This window comes from Ursus maritimus, unplaced genomic scaffold (genome assembly GCF_017311325.1).
Source record: "Ursus maritimus isolate PB19 unplaced genomic scaffold, ASM1731132v1 scaffold_14, whole genome shotgun sequence".
NCBI lineage: Eukaryota > Metazoa > Chordata > Mammalia > Carnivora > Ursidae > Ursus > Ursus maritimus.
In genome coordinates, this window is record NW_024423786.1 from 58,189,396 (window position 1) to 58,214,637 (window position 25,242).

A 25,242-nucleotide genomic window follows, 5' to 3' on the forward strand; every position below is an offset into this window, starting at 1 on the left:
GCGTAGCTTTAACACTGCCTCCGTGAGTGCAATCTTCCATAAATAGACTTCCTGCCCTTGTCTGGTTTTCTACTGGGTCCTTGCGCTCATTTATTTGTAAGAAATTTACTTTAAGAACTGTTATTTTAAGAAAATTTGACTTTGCCTGTGTTGTTGCGATTTTTAATAAAATTCACTTTAACTGTAAAAACTAAGAACATAGTACATTGTTTTTCTGTGCTTATAGCTTTTTTTCATTTTTATGTTCCTATGCTTTTCGAGCATATTCCTTTCACCATCACAGAAACTGATGATTTCTTTATGTGGTTGCTAACTCTACCAGAGCTTACTTGGGCTTCACACCCCCTTACCCTTTACTCTTTCCCACCCACCTGCCCACAAACTTCCAAACGATTCACTGGGGGAAACCCGTGCGTGGGGGCAAGGGGGCATGCTCTGGAAAATTTATTTGGATTTCACTTTCACCTGAACAATATATACCACATGCAGAGACTACTCTTTCCTACCAACAATGATGCGGGTACCTGAAACACCCATTTCCAAAGGCATCCCACGCCATCACTTCCTCCATGAAGCCTTCTCACTAAAGGTAGTCAGTCTCCCCCTCTGACGAAAACCCACAGCATCACATCGCTTACCTTCCTTGCGGAATGTTACTCCCCTAGCTGATAAACAGACTGTAGGATCTAGGTTTAAACATCTATTTTGTATCTCAGAATGCTGTTTTCAAACAGTGAACACTCAGTTATCAATGAGAGGTGCCAGAAAACATAATTATATGAAAATAACTTAGGTCCAAAGGCATTTCAAACAGTAAATTTTAAATTCCTTTCAATTACCAACCTTGAATTCAAATCAAGTCCTCTTTAACCGTCCTCTCTCCAGTTTCCAGCGCTCCCAGCTCATTTAAAAGCCCCTAAAGGGTTCTGACCTTCCTGGGTCTTGTCGTACCAAACCCGCCTGCTCCAGTCCTATTACTTCTTACCCAACAACCCAGTCAGACCCTGGGATTCAAGATCTTATCCTCCATCAGAGAAACACTGTCTCTCGACAGAAGTTCTGTGGGTATCTCCCTTTTCACCCTTACATCCCCATGTCGCCCTAAAACGACACCGACGTACTTACAGATTTTAAGTATTGTCTCATTTTCAAGATAGGAGTATTACCTAAAGCCAGTATGGGTCTAAGCAGGTTCCCCAAGTATCCCCAGGTCCCACTCTCCCAGCTTCCCAACTGGCCCCAAGGCTGCAAATAAAATTTACATGAATACATGTGGATTTCTCTGCTACTTCTATCCTAACTGAAGTATAAAAAGAACTCTGTTTTCTACTACACAATGTTACAGTTTTGTTAAAGGAACTTTCACTCATTTATTAAAAAAAAAAAAAACCACCTTCAAAACCATCAACATAAAACAACAATGTCTGTGATTCGAGGCACGGAAATCCTGTTTTTCGGGATGTGCTCTAAGTTGATGCGCTGTGCGAGCAGCATCTCCCGTGGCATCTCTGCAGGAAACCATGGCGTAACCAGAAATTACAGCCTGACCCACACGGCTCCGGTGAAAAGGCAGTGTTTCCACAGTGCCACACAGAGACTGGAGGACACTGGTTATGTAAGTAACTGTAACTGTATAAACACACACTACCATCTCAACAGTCTCATATACAAATCACTTACAGTTACGTCTACAAGTGATGATGACCGTGGTCAACACTGAGCGCTCAGTCTGTTCTGATCCCTTTATACGTATTAACCTGTTCAATCTTCACAAAAACCCTAGGAGGTAAGTACTGAAATTTACGACACTCTACAGAGCGCCACCTGCTCCCTGAACTTCTGCCCATACACTTTATTAGCCCACCTTCTCTGTGGTATTTTGGATGAGCCGCCCATGCTCCCAGCTCAGGCTTCCAAACAGGGCTGTAATTCGATCCTATCTCATTTCCCCCACTCAGAGACACTGCTCCAGAAATTCCTACCTTCCCCTCTGTCATCAATGCTCCCCTGCCTACTGAATTCAATCCCATCAACAAACATGCTATCATTTCTCCAGCCTTCACAAAGAGAAATATGACGCCCAAGCACATTCCAGTTAGTGTCCCAGTTTTCTGCTCCCGTTTTACAGCCCAACTTTGGAGTGGGGTATTTTAAGAGGACTCCTCTGTATCCATGCCTCCAACTGCCCCCTCCCATTCTCTCAAGCTCTCACTGACCTGGCATTTGCCCCAACCATACCCCCTGAAACCGTCCTTCTCAGTCACCATTCCCCTCTAGTGATCCTCTATCAGTCCTTATCTTACCTGACCTCTTGTTTGACACAGGTCATCTCCTCCCTCCTTGAAACTTTTTTGGCTGGCTTACAGGCTACCATATTCTGGTTTTCCACTTACCTCTCCAACCACTCCTCCTCATAACCGCCCCCCTCACTAGTTTCTGCTAATTTCTCTGACTGCTTAACGGTGGTGTGCCCCAAAACTTACTCCGTAACTCTTCTCTCTGATCCCATCCAGCCGAACGGTTTACATACAATCTACATACAACTTCCCAATTACATCTCTGAGCCAAACCTTTCACTGAACTCTTTTTTTTTTTTTTTTTAAGATTTTAGTTATTTATCTGACAGAGAGAGACAGCCAGCGAGAGAGGGAACACAAGCAGGGGGAGTGGGAGAGGAAGAAGCAGGCTCATAGCGGAGGAGCCTAATGTGGGGCTCGATCCCATAACGCCAGGATCACGCCCTGAGCCGAAGGCAGACGCTTAATGACTGAGCCACCCAGGCGCCCCTCTTCACTGAACTCCTGATCATGTACGATAAGCTGCCTACATGACTCCTCTGCATTCATGTCTAACAGGCAAACTGAGCTCCTGGTAATGTCCTGGTCCTGCCGTCTTTCCACCTCACCGCCATGTCCAATCCTTTCAGCTGCTCAAGCCAACAACAAGGCCTCCTGAAACATTCTCGCTCACACATGTACCACTCCAAAAAACATCTGATCCACCAGTAAATCCTAACAGCTCTGTTCAGAAAATAGAAAAAGAATTCAGCCATTTATCCTCTCCATTGCCACCATCCTGGTCCAAGCCATTATGGCATCCGTCTGACCTACTGCTGAAGCCTCACACCCAGTCTACATACCCACTTCTGCCCCCGTCACCCTGCAGTCCATATTCTCACATCGCAATACAAGACTGATCCTGTTCAAACAGGAGTCAGATCATGTCACTCTTTCTTTTTTTTCTTTTTTTCTTTTTAGATTTGAGAGCGCGCGAACATGTGCAAGAGCAGGAGCAGAGGGAGAGAGAATCTCAAAGCAGACTCCCTGCTGAGTGTGGAGCCCTGATGTGGGGCTCCGATCCGAGGACTCTGAGATCAGGACCTGAGCAGAAAGAGTTGGATGCTTAACCGACTGCACCACCCAGGAGCCCCAGATCATGTCACTCTCAATGCGGAAGCATTTCTAATGGCTTGTCTCACGTCAGCATAAGAACAAAGTCCTTACCTATGAAGACTATCCCGCCACTCCCACTGTGCTCCTGTCAGACTGTCCTCCCACCTCAGAGCGCAGCCCTTAGTCCAGAGGCCTGGAGAGCACCGACCCCAACTGTTCATTCTCCCTGGGCCTTATTTTCTCTCTGGGGCACTTTATCACAATCTAACACACCACATTTTTAACTTAATCATCTAGTTTATTATCTGTCTTCCCACACTAAATGTAAACGCTGTGCCGACAAGACTCTTATGTTCTGCTATTTTAAGTATTACTCTTAGAGAAAAAGGTACCCAAATATTTGTTAAATGGCCACAGAATTAAATCTGATACGACTGCATTTTAATTGTTATATAAGATAATTTTTACATGATCCTATGGTGTAAAAGCTATGAAATTTTCAAGGAAGGTCAAGCCCTCTTTTCCTGTATAAGGATAAGAGATTTCACTATACTCCAGGAAGGGGGAAAAATATATTACTCGTAAATTTCTCCTCAGTTGCAGCAGATAAAACTCTGGAGACTAAAGCTCCAGGGACATCTCTGGAAAAAAGTAGTAAAGACTTTTGGCCAAAAGAAAAAACTGAGGCAAACAAACATGCTGGTACCCCCGCTGGTTTCTAAAACAACGCTAAACCCTCCGTATCCTGAAGACAGAGCCGAGGTTACCCTTAACATTAAAGCACGTTCCCATGAGGAATAAGCAGCAGGACACGAAAACAACCGAGAGCGGCCAGTTACTGCTGTTACCATTCAGCACACAACTTAACAGTTTGTACCTCAAAGAACTGACAACCAGGACACCCAGTCAAAAACACGAAAAAAGGTTCTTGACGTAGCTCGCCTAGTACTCAGGAAAATGCCTAAGTAAAAGGAATGGGTCTCAGAAGTAATTTTAATCCTAATATCAAAAAAAGGCCTTAGCCCAACCAGGAGAGAGACCCATGAATAAACTAGGAAGTTGACAAAATAAAAAACTCTTAACTACAGAGAACACAAATATCCTGAAACATAAATTTCTTTCAAACCTCATTTTTATCTTAAATGTTAGGGCAAGTTTTCATTTTAACTGTGCAACATATCCATGTTTAATTCAATACTCATGGTTTTTCTTGAATCTTCTCGTAAGCCTATAGTTCAGGAATATTTACACCATATTTTTTTCCTATAGTTTTTGGTACACCCTAGTAAAATGTATACCATTAGACAAGCAGGAATTGATGATAAATTAAAAATAACCCTACATTTGAAAAAATAAGGCATGAATTCAAGTTTCACAGATAATTCAAATTATAAATACCATCACCAAAAAGTTCTACTCATCTTAGTCTGAGTAAATAGCTCAAGAAAAAAATTTAACAACTGAGAAAACAAATTTTCCTCACACATAACTGAATTTTATGCAATTCAGATAGGATCAAAACATCAACATATGACTTTTAAAACTCAGCAATTTTTTCAGCTGAAAAGTAGAACAGTAAAATGATGTACCATGTCCCACCATGCAGGTCGACCATCAGCACGTGGCCCACCTCGTCTACCTACATCCCCAACCCTACCTCCTCAACCTAGATGTCCAAGTAAATTCCAGCTGTCATACTTTATTTGGGGGGGATAAAGATTTGTTTTATTGAATAACTGATCGCAGTAATCGCTGAGGCCACTGCGTACAGACAGAAGAAAGGGGGTTCTAGCTCTTGGTGCCTCCTCTTGGACAAAGTCTTCATGATCTCCTCCCTCTTGGCCGGGAGCGGCTCCTTGCAGCCTCACGTGCACCCTTGGTCTTACGCCTGCAGGCCCCAGCCTGGTTAGCCAGAGGCTCCTTGCAGCCTCGTCCGCCCTGAGCGTGTGGATGTGTCCCACGGAAATCTGCTTGTTTGGAGCACATTACCCTTCACTTCCAGGTATGGGCCTGTCTTCTCAGATTCACGGTATCTTCTCAGCAGCCGGCACAGAGCCCTGGTCCTCCTCATCCAGGCCACCTTCTCGGGCATTTGAGCACTCCAGGACCATTTCGCTTATCAATGCCCAAAGTGGTTTCTGGCACGGAGCCGAAAATGCGGTCACGGGCTTCTGGATGATCAGCTCATCGCTGATCAGTTTCTGGATCTACCAGCACGAGCTGGCACTGGTGGTTGCACTGGCATCATGGGGTCCAACCCGACCTTCTTTTTGCCACAGCGCAGGGCACTGGAGGGAAGCCTCTTCTGAACCCTGAGCACTCTCATGGCTGCAGCCGCAGAGCAAAAGGGACGCCAGATGTCATACTTCCATCTACCAGTGTTTCCACCTAAGTTCTAAAACATAGCCACACTGTTATCATACCCTAAGAGATTCACCATTTGTTAGCACCACCTATCTAGCGCTCAAATTTCCCTTTTGCTCCTTAAGACTAATTAACAGTTAGCTGATTAGAACCAGGACCCATCCTAACAAGATCCCCACATAAGCATGTCTCTTTAATTTATAGGTTCCCTGAGCTGTTTTCTTTTCTTGTCACTTATTGGTTGAAACCAAGACACCTGTCCTATAGAATTTACTTCTGGATTTTACAAGTACATCCTCTCACGGGGTCTTTGAACAAGTTCTTCTGGACCTTATATTGGCAGATCTAAAAGCTTGATCAGATTCAGAATCAGGTTTGTTTTCTTTTTAAAGATCGTATTTATTTATTTGACAGAGAGGCCAGCAAGAGAGGGAACACAGGAGCAGAGGGAGAGGGAGAAGCAGGCTCCCCGCTGAGCAGGGAACCCGATGCGGGGCTCGATCCCAGGACCCTGGGATCATGACCTGAGCCAAAGGCAGACGCTGTATGGCTGAACCACCCAGGCACCCCCAGAATCAGGTTTCTTACAAGAAAAGTTCACGGGGGTGCCACTGCATCACACCAGGAAGCACGCCTCAGCTGGTCCCTCTACTGATGACCTGCAGGTGCAAGAGCCACCACTCCGCCACCTACCAGCTTCTGCACTCAGTAACGATCACTGCCTTTATTTCATTAGGCTGTGAAATGGAGATATTCTAATTCTTTCCTTTCTTTATTAGCTGGGATACTATTATACACAAAAACTTCTCTTTATCGACTACTGGGTTACCCAGGAAAGTCCTGAAAGATGAATACTTGATTCTTTACTCTTACCCTAGAGGGTGTTGGTTCCACATCTTCCAAGGTGACTGTTAAGGTGTTTTGCTATTACGGCTGTTGCTGTTGTCATTGGCTTTAGTATTATGAAGTCATGGATTTTAACACACTGTGTTTTAATCCATAATTAGTACTCATTTTATCCACCCAAACTGTCCCACGGAGCAATCTGTCCAATGGGAACCCTGCCCAGTGATAAAGTTGCCTGCCCATCGACCTTTGATAGCTTTCTTGCTTTCCGGTATGTAAGACAGGATGTTCCGAACACTTCCAATCCCAGACAAATCAGCCATTTCTCTGTGGAGCCCTGGCTCCATGTAGTGAATATGTTCCAGTAATAAATATGTTATCACACCCTGTGGGCCCTTCTCCTGAAATCTCCTGTCCTTTCTCTCTGACATAAATACCAACTGCCTATCCAACAAACAAAGTCCCGTGCGGCTCTCTGCCCGGAAAAAAGGGGGGAGTGGGGAGCAGGCAAAACTCAGGGGAAAAAATGACATAACTTTAAAAGAACGACTAAAGGGCTGAGCACACCAATGTCAAAGAGCAAACTGAATACACAGACAAACCAGAATTTAAGAAGTAAAAGTGGTAAGAGTTCAAGTGTGGGAAAATGCCAAGTAAGTATTCTACCTGCCTTTAGAAATGTCCTCCGGTTCAAACAAGCTTTGCTTTACTATAGGCATTCATGTGCCCGAGAAATAAAAGATCAAGCTTCACCTTGGAAACAAAATTATCTGAAAATTTTAAATCAGTTTTGCAAAGTAAATGGACTCAAAATTAAGTCCGATACGACGTCCTATTGGGCCAGACACCCAGAAGGAACCAGTGGAATGAGAGCACCAGACGGCCAGAGATGCAAGAAAGCCCCAGTCTCCGAACAAGCAACTTCAGGCTCATCACTGAGGGGGAGAAGGTGTCATTAGGTCTTCTCTGCAACGTCCCGCAAAGGGAATCTAACAAATAATCAAACAGTTCAACCCCAGCCTCACGCAGATTCTGCTTCCCTGGAAAGAATAAATGTTGCTCACTTTGAATTTTAAACAGGGTTGTTTTACTTTCATTTCATAATGAAGATGTGGTTTGATCTACAAGACTTTTTAAAATTCAACAGTCCTGGCTTATTTCCAACAATCCGTAAATATTTCATACATATTGGTTTCAGTGATCCCTTAAAAAAAAGTTAAAAAATTAAACATATAGAATATAGAGCTTCAACAACACCAGAAAAAAAATCACTTCTAGCAATTACAGCAGAAAACCAACGACTGCATTTAATCTAGAATTATCTTTAGTCATAGTACCAAGAGATATCTGGTAAAGAACCGCTGTTACTGAAAACACCACACTCAATAAATGTTTACCAACTTACTAAGAACTGTTTACTCCCCTAATAGTCACCTATTACCCAATTCTCATCCTACAAGAGATCTCTTGTTGATCTGCAGAGCATGAAATCAGAGACCACTTCAGTATGCAGGAGCCACGAGTAAAAATAGAACAGACTCCAGAGACTCAAATTGAGACAGGGAGGAAAAACACAGCAAACCATATTTAAGAAAACAACCTAGGGTACCATTCAAAAATTTTAAAAAGGATGGTATTTCACATAATTTGAATACAAAGTATTAAATAATTCAAGACTGCACTTTTCAAACTAGTTTTACATTAGGACTGCTAACAGGATAGTAAAGTCTGCTCTTCACGTTTCAACAATATAGTACTCAGAATTGCTATGCAACTTACAATTTATCCTCTTTATAAAAATGACTATACTTCCCTTGAAATACAAGTATCACCTACTGCCATTAATGTGAAGACGAATGTTAATTCTCATCTTAAGGTACATTTTCTACCTACTGAAAGAAGGCTTTACAGGTGATCACTCTTTATACTAACCCAGTGAACATCCAATATTAATGCTAGTTAACAGTAAGTACAAACATCATACCCAGACCTAAACTAAAATAATCCTAAATATACCGACTGGATAGTCAAACAGTTTTCATGGTTCCTCACAGTACATAAGACACTGCATCTCATCTACACAGCTTATGCTTTCAAAAGGAGTCAAGAAAGGAGGAATCAACAGGGAAAAGGAATAAAGATGCCTGAAGAAAGGGACTCATGAGGAAGCAAACAAAACTGCAGAAATTCAAGAATAAAGACTGCCTAGGGGCGCCTGGGTGGCCGTTTCAGCTCAGGTCGTGACCTGAGGTGATCTTAGCTCAGGTCGTGATCCCAGGGTCCTGGCATGGAGCCCCGCATGGGCTCCTTGCTCAGCGGGAAGCCTGTTTCTCCCTCTCCCACTCCCCCTGCTGGTGTTCCCTCTCTTGCTGTCTCTCTCTGTCAAATAGATAAATAAAATCTTAAAAAAAAAAAAAAAGATTCTCTCTCTCCTGGGGCACCTGGGTGGTTCAGTGGGTTAAGCGTCTGCCTTCGGCTCGGGTCATGATCTCAGGGTCCTGGGACCGAGTCCCACATCAGGCTCTTTGCTCAGCACAGGGCCTGCTTCTACCTCTACCCCTCCTCCCGCTCACGTGCACATTCATGCTCTGTCTCTGACAAATAAGTTTTTAAAAATCTTAAAAAAAAAAAACTCCCTCTCCCTCTCCTTCTGCCCCCTCCCCCGCCTCTCCCTCTCTTTAAAAAAAAAAAAAAAAAAATTCCCCTACAAAAAAAAAGATTGCCTAGTTCTAACATCATCTGCAAGGAAATCCCTTTCTAACAACCCTTATGGAGATTTAACTTAGCAGCGACTAACACAGATTTACTGAGTGCCCAGTACATGTCCGGCAAGGACTGCGCGGTGGCTAGGAACAGGACGGAGCCGTCATGGGCACAGAGGTAGGTGCGCGGTGGCTAGGAACAGGACGGAACCATCATGCGCACAGAGGTAAGAGGACTTTCCTTGCCCCCTTGTGGCTGGGGAGGCACCGTGGGACTAGATGGAGCCGATGACTTCTGGCTAGACCTTGTACCGGCTGGTTGCACAGAGCCTCTAAGCACCAGTACCTCTCTCTGGCAACATCTGAGATGGTAGCTGCAGTATCAGCGAGAACCTCAGAGAGCAGAGACCTCTGTCAACCTGAGCCGATGAGAAATAAACCCTTGTATTTTAAGCCACGGGGACTTTCTGGGGGTGGATGGGTGTGTGTGTGTGTGTGTGTTTAACCACAACATAACAGAGCCCGTTCTAACATAAATGTGATCAATACAGTCTCCTTCCCACAAGCTGCCTACTGCAAAGTTAGGTCTCCCTGACCTCATACTGGCAATTTTTTTTTAAAGACAAATAACTACTATCTACTATTTTAGCAAATTTTCTGCCCAACTATAGAAAACTTTCTAAATCCTGATTTTATCGACTAACCTAACGGTTATTCAATCTCTGTGATTCCTACAAACTTAGTACATACAATAATGTCTTCAAGTGACTATTTTTTGAAATTTGATCAATCAAGTTCAGGAACCCTGAGGCAAACCAGCAGAATGTCCATCATGACGAGTGATGGGCCAATCCACCACCACTACTGTTTTAACTGTTCAACTGAACACACATCTAGTCTTCCACTGGCTACGAGGAACCATTGTGCCAAGTGCAGAATCACTACAAAGACTCTACATGACTGAGGAGGGAAAGGATGGGAATGGGAATTACAAAACAGGATACTATTTTGGCCTGACCAGTTAACATCACACGAAGGGGCAAGGGCAAACACCTACATAAAAATCATAGCCAAGTACAAAATGATAAACGCCTTAAGGATAAAGAAAATACTGAGTAGGGAAGGTAAAAGTTCACTAAAAATATGTCAGGCCCTAATCTAGACATATTCTCAGTGCCAACGGCCTTGAAAAACTATTTCGCAAGGATGAGGGTGCTGGAGAAGACGTCCAAGCAGCAAAAACATTTAAACTACTGGTCCTTTACCATAAAGGGTGAGCTTATTTTACTAAACAGAGATGGGAAAAAGGAAAGAACAGTCCCAAGTAAAAAGTATGTGTTACATAGGAAAAGGAATATGTAACAAAAGAGGAAATATCTGAACACAGAGGGGTTTGTTTTTAAATATCTTATCCTGCCCCCCAAGTAGAATATGCTTTATAGAGATACACAAAATACAAAATAAATTAGAAACAGATGAGAAAAAGAGAATCCATGAAAGACATTTAACAGAATCAGAAACAATGGACATTATAAAATTCCATTTAAAATGCATATGACGGGGGCGCCTGGATGGCTTAGTCCATCAAGCGTCCGCCTTCGGCTCAGGTCACGATCCCAGGGTCCTGAGATCGAGCCCCACATTGGGCTCCCTGCTCAGTGGGGAGTCTTCTCCCTCTGCCTCTGCCCTTCCCCTCCCTCGTGCTCTCTTTCTCTAATATTTTTTAAAAAAATGCATGACTCCCCGTGCTCCTCTCTCTCTCTCTCTCAAATAAATAAATAAAATCTCTTAAAAAGGGGGGAGGGCTTGGGTGGCTTAGTCTGCTAAGCATCTGCCTTCGACTCAGGTCATGATGCAGGGGTCCTGGGATCGAGCCCCACATTGGGCTCCCTGCTCTGCCAGGAGCCTGCTTCTCCCTCTCTCTCTCCCTGCCGCTCCCCCTGCTTGGGTGTGCATGCACTTGCACTCTCTGTCAAATAAAATCTTGATTTAAAAAAAAAGGAAATATGATCAGACAGCCACAATTAAGTACCACTAAGGTTAAAAAAATTATTTTAATGATTAAATAGTTATTTGCATTGCTAGCAAAAAGAATGAATTTACTCCTGAAGGTCCCCTTAAAAAGGACGGTGTAATGCAACATCTTCATAATGCCCAAATAAGTGTCACTGGGCTCCTGCTGACAGCACACCTCCCCAGGTGGGAGATGGCAGTGATGGCATCCAAAGTACAAATCAGTCAAGACCCCTCTATGTAGGTAGGTGTGCAGCTTTCTGTAGTCTGAAGCGGCACTTAAGGGAACGCCAGGAGTCAGGGGCAGTTAGAGGACATCAGCAGGTAGGTGGTTCCAAAACCCCATGGGAATCTAATTAAAGGGACAGACCCTCTCTTCCCTTCACCAAATGCACCGTTTTGAATACAATTTCAAGGGCTTCCAGACTACAGTGTCCATCAAGACCTCCAGAAGCAGGGGTGGACCGCAGAGCCTCCGGTCAGTGCAGGCAGAGCTGACTGGCAGCAGCCGGTCTCTGTGCGCACCGGCTCCGTACCTAGAGTGCAGTTACTTCTACTCCACGGGGACAACGGAGAAGAACCCCAGTGGAGAGCAGACTCCTCTCAGTGGTCACTTACAAAGGCTTAACACTCTTCCCAGACTGCCACCATCGCCCCCAACCACTCAGGACCTCTTCTAGTTCAAAGCTGAACTAACATTCTATTCTGGGAAACCAGCCATCACCAGACTCGTCAGGCTTCTCACTTGTCCTGACCGTCTTCAAAGGTCTGGCTAATTCCTATCAATCATTCTTCAGTCTTCCCTTAGCTATCACTCCCATGTGATGTTCTCCCCAACCCCTCCTGCTGTGTGATCTTCGCATTTTATGGCAATTACAAATGTAACTATCTTCCCTGCTCAGCAGACATACTTCCTACAAGACGCAATTTCTCCAGGGTCTCCCAAGCCCGACAGCACTGCTAAACCTTAAACAACACGGGTTTGAACTGCACAGGTCCACTTACAGGTGGATTTTCTTCAATAAATATATTTGGAAAGTTTTTTTGGAGACGTGGAGAAATACAGTTCTGTAAATGTATTTTCTCTTATGATTTTCTTTAGCGCACTCTGCTGTCAGGATTCAGTATGTAATACATACAACATATAAAATATGTGTTAATTGACTGTTTACATTATTGGTAAGGCTTCCAGTTAACAACAGGCTATTACTAGTTAAGTTTTGCGGGAGTCAAAAGTCACACAGAGACTTTCAACTGTGCAGGGAGTGGGCACCCCTAACCCCCACATTGTACAATGGTCAACTGCATTTAAAGTCAGCATTCAAACATTTACCTGAAGAACAAGACTACCTCTGGTGAAAACTGTATCTGCCTTAGAAATTTTATAATCTCCCTTCTGATACACAAATGAGCAAACTTCTAGCTCACATAATATGGCTCAGGTACCTAGCTGAGAACATGGTCAAGGCAGCTCAATCCAAATGCCACCCTGAACACTTCAAAATAAATAATAAAGCATTCAGAGAATGCCTGGCTTTGAGCAGTTACTTTATGCTGTACTCTCCAAATTAAACTTTTGGCAAGAAGTGCACCCAGGGACTGAAAGAAACAGCTTATAATTAAATGGCAGAACCACTGTTATTTATTTAAACCACTCTTAGATCATCTATCTTCATCATAAGGCTGTCTTCCCATTCTCTATAGAGAAAATGCTTCCATGTAGTTCACTCAAAAGTGGTATCAGATCATGGAGGAGCCACTAAAAAGGACACTGGCCAGAACACATTCATTTTTTCTACTCCAATGTTAATTATTACTTGACCCATAAAGAAACAGTCTCCTATGGGCCCTAAGAATGATCCCAATGGTAAATTAAAGTGTTATCAGTCAAAGTTCAAGGCAGAAAACAGGAAATAGATTAGGTATTGTAAGGAGAAGGAATCCAATGAGGAATTGGGCACTTACAAAATTACCAGAAGGGCTAAGAATGAGAAAGTACCTCCAGGAAGACCATCAGAGAAATACAGAACTGACCCACCCCCAGCCCTGGAGCTAAGAGCTCAAGAACAGAGTACAGCAACTGCTATCCAGATTCAGAAAGGTGAAATCAAGGAGGAATCACCACGTTACCTGTACCTGCAACACTGTACTGCAGATCACAGCCAGTGTAATGAGAAAATAGGGGTGGCTGGGTGGCTCAGTCAGTTAAGGGTCTGCCTGCGGCTCGGGTCATGATCCCGGAGTCCTGGAATCCAGTACCGCATCGGGCTCCCTGCTCAGAAGAGAGTCTGCTTCTGCCTCTCCTCCTGGCTCATGCTCTCTCTCTCAAATAAATTAAGGAAGGAAGGAAGGAAGGAAGGAAGGAAGGAAGGAAGGAAGGAAGGAAGGAAGGAAGGAAGGAAGGAAGGAAGGAAGAAAGAAATAGAAGGCACACAAATCGAAGAAGTAAAACCATGCTGACCTGCAGACCACTGTATATCAAGAAACCTCTACAGAAAACATAAAAAAGCTAACTCCATTTAGCAAGGCTGCACAACACAAGGTCAAAATACAAAAACCTATTTTTTTTTGAGAGAGAGAAAGAGAGCCTGGGTGGGGGGACACCACACGGAAGAGGGAAGGGGAGAGAATCTTAAGTAGGTGCCACACCCAGCACAGAGCCTGACGTGGGGCTTGATCTCAGAACCCCCTAAGATCATGACCTGAGCCTAAATCAAGAGTCGGACACTTAACCAACTGAGCCACCCAGGCGCCCGTTTTATTTTTATATATAAGCAATGAATAATTGGAAAATAAAATTTTAGATGATTTAACTTACAGCAACATTAAAAAAAAAACATGAAATACTGATGGATACATTAAATAAAGCAGGTGTAAGATCTACACACAGAAAACGACAAACTTTTCTAAAATGTAGAAAGACCTAAATAAATGGACAGCTATGCCACGTTCACAGGATGGAAAACTCAAACTGTTAAGATGTTAACTCGCCACAAACTAATCTAGATGTTCACCGTAATTCCACTCAAAACCACAGCAGGCTTTTTTGTGGAAACCACCGAACTGACTTGAAAAGACCTCAACACGCCAAAACAATCCTTAAAAAGTAAAAAAAAGTTAGAAGGCTTCCACCACATAATTTCAAGAATATTCAAGAAACTATGACAGTGGCTGAAGGACAGGCATAAAGACCAACGTAACAGAATACAGAGTCTCCAAAGAGATCTGCACAATAGGTCAGTCAACAGATTTTCCACAAAAGTTCAAAGATAGGGGCGCCTCGCTGGCTCAGTCGTTAAGCGTCTGCCTTCGGCTCAGGGCGTGATCCCGGCGTTCCGGGATCGAATCCCACATCAGGTCCCTCCGCTGGGAGTCTGCTTCTTCCTCTCCCACTCCCCCTGCTGTGTTCCCTCTCTCGCTGGCTGTCTCTATCTCGGTCAAATAAATAAATAAAATCTTAAAAAAAAAAAAAAGTTCGAAGATAATTCAGAGCAAAAGGATAGTGCTTTCAGCAAATGATGCTCGAACAACAGATGTAATATGCTACAGCGCAGACCAACCGTGAAGTACACACTAGAGAACACATACTGTACTCTCTCGTTTACACAAAACGTCCAGAAAGGCAAGTCCACGGGGACAAAAAGTCAATCGGCAGCGGACGGGGGCTGGGAAGGGGACCACTCACAGGCACAAGTTTCTTTCTGTGGTGGCAGAAACACTCGGACATGACACGGTGACGATCTGCAACTCTAAATGTACTGCAAGCGCAGAATTATATACCTACACCGAGGAGGGTTAACAGGACGCAAATTAAACCTCAATAAATCTGTTTAAAGAATAAGCTTGGGGGGGGGGAGAAGTTCTTGGAAATCAGAAATACAATTGCCAAACGAAAAATTAAGTGACCAAAATAAATGGCAAAACCAAGTCACTAACCTGGGGGAAAAGTAGAGAAAATCTCCAAAATATATTAACAAAAGATAGAAAATGGACAATATGAAAATAAAGAGGCAAAGAAAAGAAATTAAGGAGCTCCAACACCTGACTAGAAGTTCCAAAGAATGGGTTCTGCTGGAGAACGCAGAAGATGACAAAAGAGCAAAAGAAGGACGTTTCTGAGCGAAAGACAGACCTAAGCCCACAACCCAACAGAGCCACTGAGAGTCTAAAACAAGGAATGAAAAATGCTATACTTAAGACACACACATGGGTAAAATTTTATAACTCTCAGTATAAAGAAAACTATTTTTTAAAAGATTTATTTATTTGACAGAGAGAGAGACAGCGAGAGAGGGAACACAAGCAGGGGGAGTGGGAGAGGAAGAAGCAGGCTCATAGCGGAGGAGCCCGATGTGGGGCTCGATCCCAGGACCCTGGGATCATGCCCTGAGCCGAAGGCAGACGCTTAATGACTGAGCCACCCAGGAGCCCCGAGAAAACTCTTTAGAACGTAACAACAGTATCTCCAGAGAACAAACATTGGGCTGACGTGAGTCCCTCTTCACTCACCGTGTGCTCACGAGGCGTTCTGGACACCACAGACAATGGAGCAATGACGGCCCAGTTCTGTGGGAAAAAGATGTTGAAGCCAGAATTCCCAGAAAACTTGTCAATCAAATGTTAGGACAAAATAAAGGCATCTTCCAATATGCGAGGACTTACAATTTGCCACCCACGCACTCTTTATAAAATTTAGAAATACGAGGGGCGCCTGGGTGGCTCAGTCGGTTGAGTGTCCAACTCAATTTCAGCTCAGGTCATGATCTCAGGGTTGTGAGATCAAGCCCCGCATCAGGCTCTGCACTGGGAGTGTAGCCAGCTTAAGATGCTCTCCCTGAGACGCCCCCCCCCCAACGCCTCTCTCCCTCTCTAAAAAATAAAAAATAAATTTTAAAAAAGTAAGAAATACTATAATGAGTACAGCATGAGCCAGGAAAGAAATGGGGGCTGAGTAGGCCAAACAAATGAGTCGAAGCAGAAGGAAAGAAGACTGGGGACTTACAAATTCTCCTCTAATTAAGGTTCACTGATGAGAGTTTATACCTCCCTTTTTAGATTCAAAAACATTATTTGGTATTACGGTGAATACATTAACATAATCATATAAATGCTACTTCCTGATTTTCCTTTTTTGAGACTAGATAAGCCCAGAAGACGATTTCAGTTATAAAACAGAATACAAATGTTATAAACCCTGACAATATAAAAATAATATAATTAACAAAATCTGTAGGAAGAAGAAAAATTACTGAAGGTAAGTGAGCTGATTTATCTTTCATAGCAGGGACTCGTATGTAAGGCTGACAAATCATTAACAGTAATAAAGACAATCAGCAGAAGAGCTACAAACAGATAGTAAGAATTAGGGAAGGAGTGTTACTACATTAAATCTTCATCTTTCATATAAATTATAGTGGTAACCACGCACATGAACTCTAAATTCCCTTCTGGAGACAGAGAAAGGAGGAGTGAACGAGAGACAATTTTCATTCTATTCTGTTCGGTAGAACTTACATTTTTTGTCATGAATGTGCAACACTTTCATAATTTAAAGAATTGTTTTAATAAAAAGTGAATTATGTTTCAACCATACAGTGGAATACTGTGTGGGTTTCACAGAACAATATAAGTTCTCTATGTGCAAATACATAAAGATAGCTACACTAGGGGCGCCTGGGTGGCTCAGCTGGTTAAGTGCCCGACTCCTGATTTCGGCTCCAGTCATGATCTCAGGGTCATGGGCTCGAGACCTGGGCACAGAGTTTGGTTGGGATTCTCTCCCCTTCTGCCCTCCCCCTCCCCCACCACACGCTCTCCCACACAAGTGCGCTCTCTCTCTAAAATAAATCAATCTTTTAAAAAAAGATTCCCTCTCTCCCTCTCCCCCAAACTGTCTCCCTCTCAAAAAAAAAAAAAGCTACACTGTATTAGGTGAAAAATCAAGATTAAGAACAAAGCATTAAGATGGTACGTGTTTAAAATAAAATGTGATGGGGCGCCTGGGTAGCGCAGTCGTTAAAGCGTCTGCCTTCAGCTCAGGGCGTGATCCCGGCGTACCGGGATCGAGTCCCACATCGGGCTCCTCTGCTATGAGCCTGCTTCTTCCTCTCCCACTCCCCCTGCTGTGTTCCCTCTCTCGCTGGCTGTCTCTCTGTCACATAAATAAATAAAATCTTTAAAAAAAAAAAAAAGAAAAGAAAAATTGGTAGTCTATGTTCCCTGCTCTTGAGAACTTATGGTCTAATAAAATAAAATAAAATAAAATAAAATAAAATAAAATGTGGGATATAGCGACTTTAGAGGACAATTTGGCAGTTTCTTATCAAGTTAAACATAGTCTCTTACCATACAATCAGCAATCATACTCCTTGGTATTTACCCAAGTGAACTGAAAATTTACGTTCACACAAAAACGTGTACACAAATGTTTACAGCAGCTTCATTCCTAGTCACTAAAAACTGGAAACACCGAGATACCCTTCCACGTGGGACTGGACAGGCAAACCGTGGTCCCAAGGAACGTACACAGTGGAAGGGTGACAAGGGAATGCAACTCGGGGGTAAAAAGGAGTAGGCTACTGATTCATGCAACGACGTGGACGACTTTTAAATGCACACTGCTAAGTGAAAAGCCAGACCCTAAAAGCTGCATATGATATTCTGAAAAAGGCAAAACTATTGGGACAGAAAACAGATCAGCGTTTGCCAAGCTCAGTGGAGCAGGGAGTGACCGACTGCAGTGGGGACATATGGGGAAATTTTGGGTAATACAACCAGTCCTAGGGTCCTGCAGTGGTGGATATGTGACTTCATGTACTTGTCAAACCCATGGAAATGTCGATCTCAAAGAATGAACTGTGATGTATGCAAAATCAATTTCAAAAACCAACAAGGATGGAGTGAAGACTATGACAAGTGACTCTAACTGTACCCCAAATGCACGACAGAACCTCACTGCGGAGTGGCAGGGAACGCAGCGACCTAAATAACACCGCAAGTCAATGTTCTCACTCTCAACTGAAAAGATAAGGACAAGAACTGTGCATGCGCGCTGTACTCGAGTTGTGAACCTGTTTCCCACAACGGCAGAGTTAGCAATTCTGGAACTGCTTTCAAGTAAGTGGTGGGGGCTGCATTTCTCAGCGTCAGAGAGGGGAGTTACAGAAACACAAGAAGGGAAGGCCAGAAGGGACACCCTGGTACTGAGTCGGAAACACCAGGAGGAAGTGAGGTGTGGCCCGACAGAGCTCCAGACGGACTACAGAAATGCAGCAGATACACACATGGCCAGGTGAGCTTCTGTGCACAGAGGGCCCACCTCCTCCAGCAGCAACAAGCACTTCCAACGCCCAGACCTTGGTTTCTAGGTACCACATTTCACATTCTTGGAAAAACAGCTGATTCTTGGGCTGGGCTAGAGAAAATACAACAGAGGTCTGATACATTCTAGAGTCATCAGAAAGGAAGTGCTCAAAAATTAAAAAGATGAGTGCAACGTGAGAGAACTCTCAATGACCAATGCTGGAACAATGTGAGAACAAAACAGATCACATAAGAAACAAGTTCACTGGGGCGCCTGAGTGGCTCAGTCATTAAGCGTCTGCGTTCGGCTCAGGGCGTGATCCAAGGGTCCTGGGATCCAGTCCTTCATCAGGCTCCCTGCTCAGTGGGGAGCCTGCTTCTCCCTCTCCCACTCCCCCTGTTTGTGTCTGCTCTCTCGCTGGCTGTCTCTCTCTCTCTGTCAAATAAATAAATAAAATCTTTAAAAAAAAAAAAAAGAAAGAGAGAAAGAAAAAAGAAACAAGTTCATTTTATGTGTCAACTTGGCCAGGCCACGATACCCCCAGATATTTGATCAAACATTATTCCAGGTATCTTTGTGAAGGGAGTTTTCAGACAAGATCACAATTTAAATCAGTAAACTTTTTTTTTCAAGATTTTATTTATTTATCTGACAGAGAGAGAGAGAAGGCACAAACAGGGAGGAGCAGCAGAGGGAGAGGGAAAAGCAGGTCCCCACTGAGCAGGGAGCCCGACTGGGACTCGATCCCAGGACCCTTGGACCACAACCTGAGCCGAAGGCAGACTCTCAACTGACTGAGACACCCAGGAGCTCTACATCAGTAAACTTTGAGTAAAGCGGATTACCCTCCAGAATGTGAATGGGCCTCATCCAGTCAGTTGAAGGCCTTAATTTTTTGTAAAGACTGACCTCCCTCTATGAGGAAATTCTGCTGGCACACTGCCTTCTGAGTCGAACTGCAACATCAACTCTTCCCTAGACCTCCAGGCGCCCCTGCAGCTTTTGGACTAGCCAGCCGCACACACCATGATATACAGACAGAGACATATATACACACATATACCTCCATCCTATCGGTTCCGCTTCTCTGGAGAACCCGACTAATACAGATTTTAACTCAAAGTAGAAAAGAAAATACACAAGTCTGTGGGGTGCCTGGCTGGCTCAGTCGGTAGAGCCTGGGACTCTTTATCTGTGGGTCATGAGTTCAAGCCCCACACTGGGTGTGGAGCCTACTTGAAATTTAAACACACACACACACACACACACACACACACACACACACAATACACGACTGAATTAACAAACGGGGAGAAGTGACAAGTCTTCCTTAGAGAAGAATTCCAAATAATGTGAAGTAAATATTCTCCCCGACATGAGGCGGGGGGCCTAGACCCTCCTTCCCACATGAGTGTGGGCTGGACTTAGCAGCTTACACAGAAAAGGGTAGGCAAGGGGGAAAAGTAACTTTACAGTGGAGAAACCTGACCAACACTGCCTTAACCCAGTGACCGAGGCTCACGCGAACAACGCTGTCGTGCGGCTACCCGCGCCCCCGGTCTGATGTGATGAGAAGGGCACTTCACCTCTGCAGCATTCTTCCTGAAAACCCATAACCCCAGTCTAATCATGAAGAAAACATTAGACAAACCCAATTTGAGGGACACTCTACAATATACCTAACCAGTATTCCTCAAAACTGTAAAAGCCCTGAAAAACAAGAGAACTCTGAGACCAGAAAACGCACAGCTGGAGCCTACTTCCTAGAAGACGGGGAAGCCATGACAGCTAGATGCAATGTGGTGTCCTGGACGGGCTCCTGGAACAGAGATGGACAGCAGGCGAATCGATGAAAAACTGAAGGGCTTCAGTTAATAATAATGTGGAGGTCCTGGTTCATCCGCTGTAACAAACGTACCCTACTAATGTAAGACGTCAGCAACAGGGGAACTGGGTACAGAGGATACAGGAACTCTCTGTACTAGCTCTGCAATTTTTCTATAAATCTAAAAATGTTCTAAAATTAAAAGTTTAAAAAAAGAAAGAAAAAAGCCAATCACAGTGGTACTGCTTCCCCAACAGCCACACCCCACATGCCTTAGACCCCGAAGAGAGCAGCAGGAAACACAGTGCTCTCTCACCCAGGCCCCTGCTGCACCTGGAAGAGTTAAATATAAACCAAACTGGATGACAGCTTGTTCTGTTTCCACCAAGCAAATGCAAAGGGTAGAAGCAGCAGCAAGGGTATAATCCTGAGGGAGAGACGTGGAAACCACCACAGAAGACACTGAAAAATACAGTATCTCCCAGGGGAACCACCACACCATCAATGTTCACAGCAGTCTGAAAAAAGATGTCAGCACATCCTCAAGTCCTAGACTTCTAATGGTGACAATATAAACCACGCTATGCACTGCTAAACATATATAAACATCTATATCTATATATTATCCTCTACTTACCTAGGGTAAAAGAGCATTAAGAAAGTTTCAGAGTAACATCCCTCTCTACATAAGCCTTGAAATAGACATTTTAGTTTTAGAATCCTCCAACACACAAGATGAGAAACAAACCCAAAATATCAGGTGAGGCCATGAGCAATAGTCATTTGCCTTCTGAAAGTCACAAAGTTTTCAGAATTTAACATACGACATGCTATTACACTAAAAAGCGGTAGTCTTAGTAATAAGGTGACCTGGGTTTGAAACCTATTGCTGCCATTTACTTGCTAAATGAATTTGGAAAAACAACTTCTTGATCTTGGGATGGGTTTCTTAACGAGAATCAAGTATATAAAAGGAACTTCAATGAACTCAACTCCAAAGAGTATGATTTTTCACTAAAATTCTTAACACTAAAGGTCCTTCCTTCCAGAATTTCAGTTTACTAAAATGGCAAAATAAAACAAAAAGAAAAATAATCAAATGTTAACAGAAGCTTCAAAGGGATGGCTGGTATTTCTATCGCACATGTTTTATCTTTTCCAAAACTACAATAATCACATTCATTTGTAATTAGTAAAGTTCTTTTAAAATATACATGACATTTTCCTCTAGAATATCTTGATTACCTAAGATTTACTTTAAATGCATTTGACTCACCCTCAAAAAAGTAAAAAAAAAAAAAATCCAAGGAACATGGGACCCCAGAGACACCCTAAGACTTAAGTAGAAAAGGGATAATTGAATCAACTCATTTTTACATTCTCTATGTAGATCTAATTTAAATACTGTTAAAGACAGGCTCAGAGATTAATGAAATCTAGTTGTCTTGGCTTTGCTATTGTGAATAAGTCAAACCTAAACCTAGTTTCCTCTTCTGGAAAATGTGGTCAGCCACCTGGGTAGAAAGCCTAAGGCAGCTAAGGTGGAGGACCAGAGAGAATCTTGGAAGACATTCAAAAAGGGGGGGGGGTTAGAGAAAAGACAAAAGCTGGGAGGGAGGGGGCAGGCACGACGTTTCATTTTTGTAGCAATTTATAAATTATTAAGAGTTGGGAAAACTATAGGCATAGTAGATAGAACTGTCCATTAAAGAAACTGCTTTGAGAGAAGAAATGAGAACCCTGTTGAGACAAAGAAGGCATTCCAACAGGAGTCATTTGGTCAAAGCTATATTTGTAAAAAGGGCAACAATGTCTATACTAATGTGGTGAAATATCTACTTCTAATTCTTAACCAATATTTGTCTATAAAACTTCGCCTTCCCCACTGGAAAGGGAAGTCGGATCGTATCATGTATCCCTAGGGCCAAGCATATAGAAGGAATTACATGTTTACTAAATGGAAGTATCTTGTTTTACTTTCTACCTTCAAAGACTTAGTTCACCTGTCCTTAAGTTCTCCGGGTGGGGGAAAAATCCAGGAGTTCTAATCCACTCAGTGCCTATTTACTGGTTGCCTGCTAAGTTTAGTCACCCTTCTGGGCATCTGTGATGTCAGTTAAAAGGCAAAAACAAGAGTCTGTGTGCTCAGGAGGGGATGAGGAAACAGACACTGGTGATTAACAGCACACTTCTGATGAGCACCGAGGAATGTACAGGATTGTTGAATCACTATACTGTATGCCTGAAACGAATACAACACTGTATGTTAATTACACCGGAATAAAAATCTCCGTCCTCATGGAGACAACGTAGTCTCCATGTTGTTCTGCACCGTCCACACCAGTGATACTCAAAATATGCTCCATTAACAGGTGCCAACCCACCAAACCATTACTGGTCTGTGAACACGTGAAGCTAGAGCAAGGATTCAGTAGCTCATACGGCAATTTGATAGTCACTTCATATGACCTATTGTTATAAAGTATGGGCTCAAATTTATATCTTTTTAATTTAATTTCTCTAATAACTCATTTTTATTGTTTTTCTTAGTATCATTACATAATGAATTAGAATTTTCCTTACGGCCGGTCTTTAATCACAGATAATTTGAGAAGCACTGGTCTAACGCACTTTGACCACATTACTTCTCCCCTCCTCAAATAGAATAAAACTTCCAACATTTTAAAAATTTTCCACAAATACCAGCCTTTCCAGACACTGTTTTCCACTAGATCAGTTTATCATATGCTCCAACCACACTGAATTGTTTTCAGTACAAACCTTCTGTCTTGCTTGCTCTTTTTCCTCAACGTTAAATACTTTCTTGTTTCTGTGTCATCAAATTTTACATATGCTTTTAAAGGCAAATGCCACCAACTCCTCAAACATGAACCAGACAGGCAGAAGTAATCATTCCCTGACCCCCTCCGATACTTTAAGGCAGCTCTCTTAGGGGATTTTCTACAAGTTCCTGGAACATAAGAACAGTCCTGTATTCGTTTGGCATCCTTACAATACACAAAACACGTTATCAAATTTGCTGAATGAATGATGGTAAGACATAGCATTACATATATATAAATGAACTTCACTCAAGAGATCAGAATGCTCTGAAATTGCACCCAAAATTGTGTACACTTTTCTCAGGAGAAAGTCTTTTAACTCATTAAATTGTCGAAGGAGTCTTAAGAAACCACTGCTCAGGGAAGGGCTCAGGTTTCATCAGCAGACAGACCTATTCCTGCCACCCAGCTCCATCAGGGCTAGCTTGGCGAAGATACCAGATATAATAACCAGATATAAACCTCAATTTCCTTATCTGAAAAAGGTGGTAACATTCACTTCAAAGATCTGCTGTGAGAACTGAATGTGACCACGGATGGAAAGTCCTGGGATCAGGAAAAGCGTGTGACAAGCACTCAAGGATTTGCTTCCTTCCCACCCTCCTCTCTTTTAAGTAAGTTTCTATAGCTGTGAAGTGAGCAGGCTCAGGTCCTTTAAAGCTTTTTTAAATTACAAATTGCTGCCATCCCTTGAAAGTTGTGTTCAGACTCTTCTCTTGGACGTTGTCAACAGGGTTGGTTGTCTCTCAGAAACACCTATCTGCTCTAAATCTGTCAACTTTAAATTTTGGCCCCTGGTATCAGTTAATTCTAATTACTATTTTCTTTACATGACAAACAAAAGGATTTCTTAAAAGCATATAACTTAACGCTCTTAAGAGAACCACATTCTGATTCTGATGTATCCAGATACAGCCCTTTTCCTAGGAAGCCTTCCTGAACTCACTGTATCCCACCCCCCTGTAATTAATCACTCTTCCTTTCACAAACTTTTGTTTACATGTCCATCAACCTCTAAGAAACACAGAACCTCAGGGTAGGAATACCACACTGTCTTTGCATCCCCCAGCATTTCATTTCTCAGTGCAACTGCACACAAGGGCTCAATAAATCAACTTGTAAACCTTTCTTCCATTTTCCAAATGGCAGCACAAGACGTTTAAGTAACGGTCATTTAAAATTAAGATGGAATTTCTATCTCAAACTTTAGATTTCTCTTTCAGCTTCCTGTTCCTTGAAAGTGTTAATGTGGCAATTACATGTTGTTGCTTGCAACTATGAATAGTAAGTTTAAAATGGAAAAAACATTGATAAAAATGCTTTGACTACAAGTGACATTTTAAAAACTTTTTATTTTGAAGCACTGATCTATAGGACAACAGAAAAAATAGTACTTAGAAAGGCCTCCTATATCGTTTACCCAGTTTCTCCCCAGTGCCGACATCCTGCATCACTACAGATCAAACCAAAGAAATCGGCATTGATACAATCCACACACTTTAAATAGATTTCATCACTCAGTGTTTCCACAGCTCTGTGCAATTTTATCACATTTGCAGATTTGTGTAACCACTACAAGATACGAAACTGTCCCATTACCACAAAGATCCCTCATGCCACCACCACCCACCCAACAGCCACACACCATCGTCCCTAATCCCTGAAAACCACTAGCAATCCATTCTTTAGCTCCATAATTGCGCCATTTCAAGAACTCTAAACAGGTATCATTCAGTGTGGGAAAGGACGGTCTCTTCAACAAACGGTGATGAGAAGACTGGATACCCATGTGCAAAAGACTGAAGTTGGACCCTTACCTTACACTGTGTACAAAAATTAACTCAAAATGGATAAAAGATCTAAGCATAAGACCTGAAACTATAGAACTACCAGAAGAGAACACAGGAGAAACACCTGACGACACAGGCTTGGCAACGGTTTCCTCGGTATGACA

The 25,242-nt window shown here is 42.9% G+C and overlaps 1 protein-coding gene and 1 pseudogene across 1 annotated transcript in view; both read right to left on the reverse strand.

Moving 5' to 3' along the window:
* The window catches only part of UBE2G1 (ubiquitin conjugating enzyme E2 G1), a 100,082-nt gene that overhangs the window by 65,083 nt on the left and 9,757 nt on the right, over positions 1 to 25,242 (reverse strand). The window lies entirely within an intron of this gene.
* On the reverse strand, positions 3,251 to 6,193 carry LOC121102599 (annotated as a pseudogene).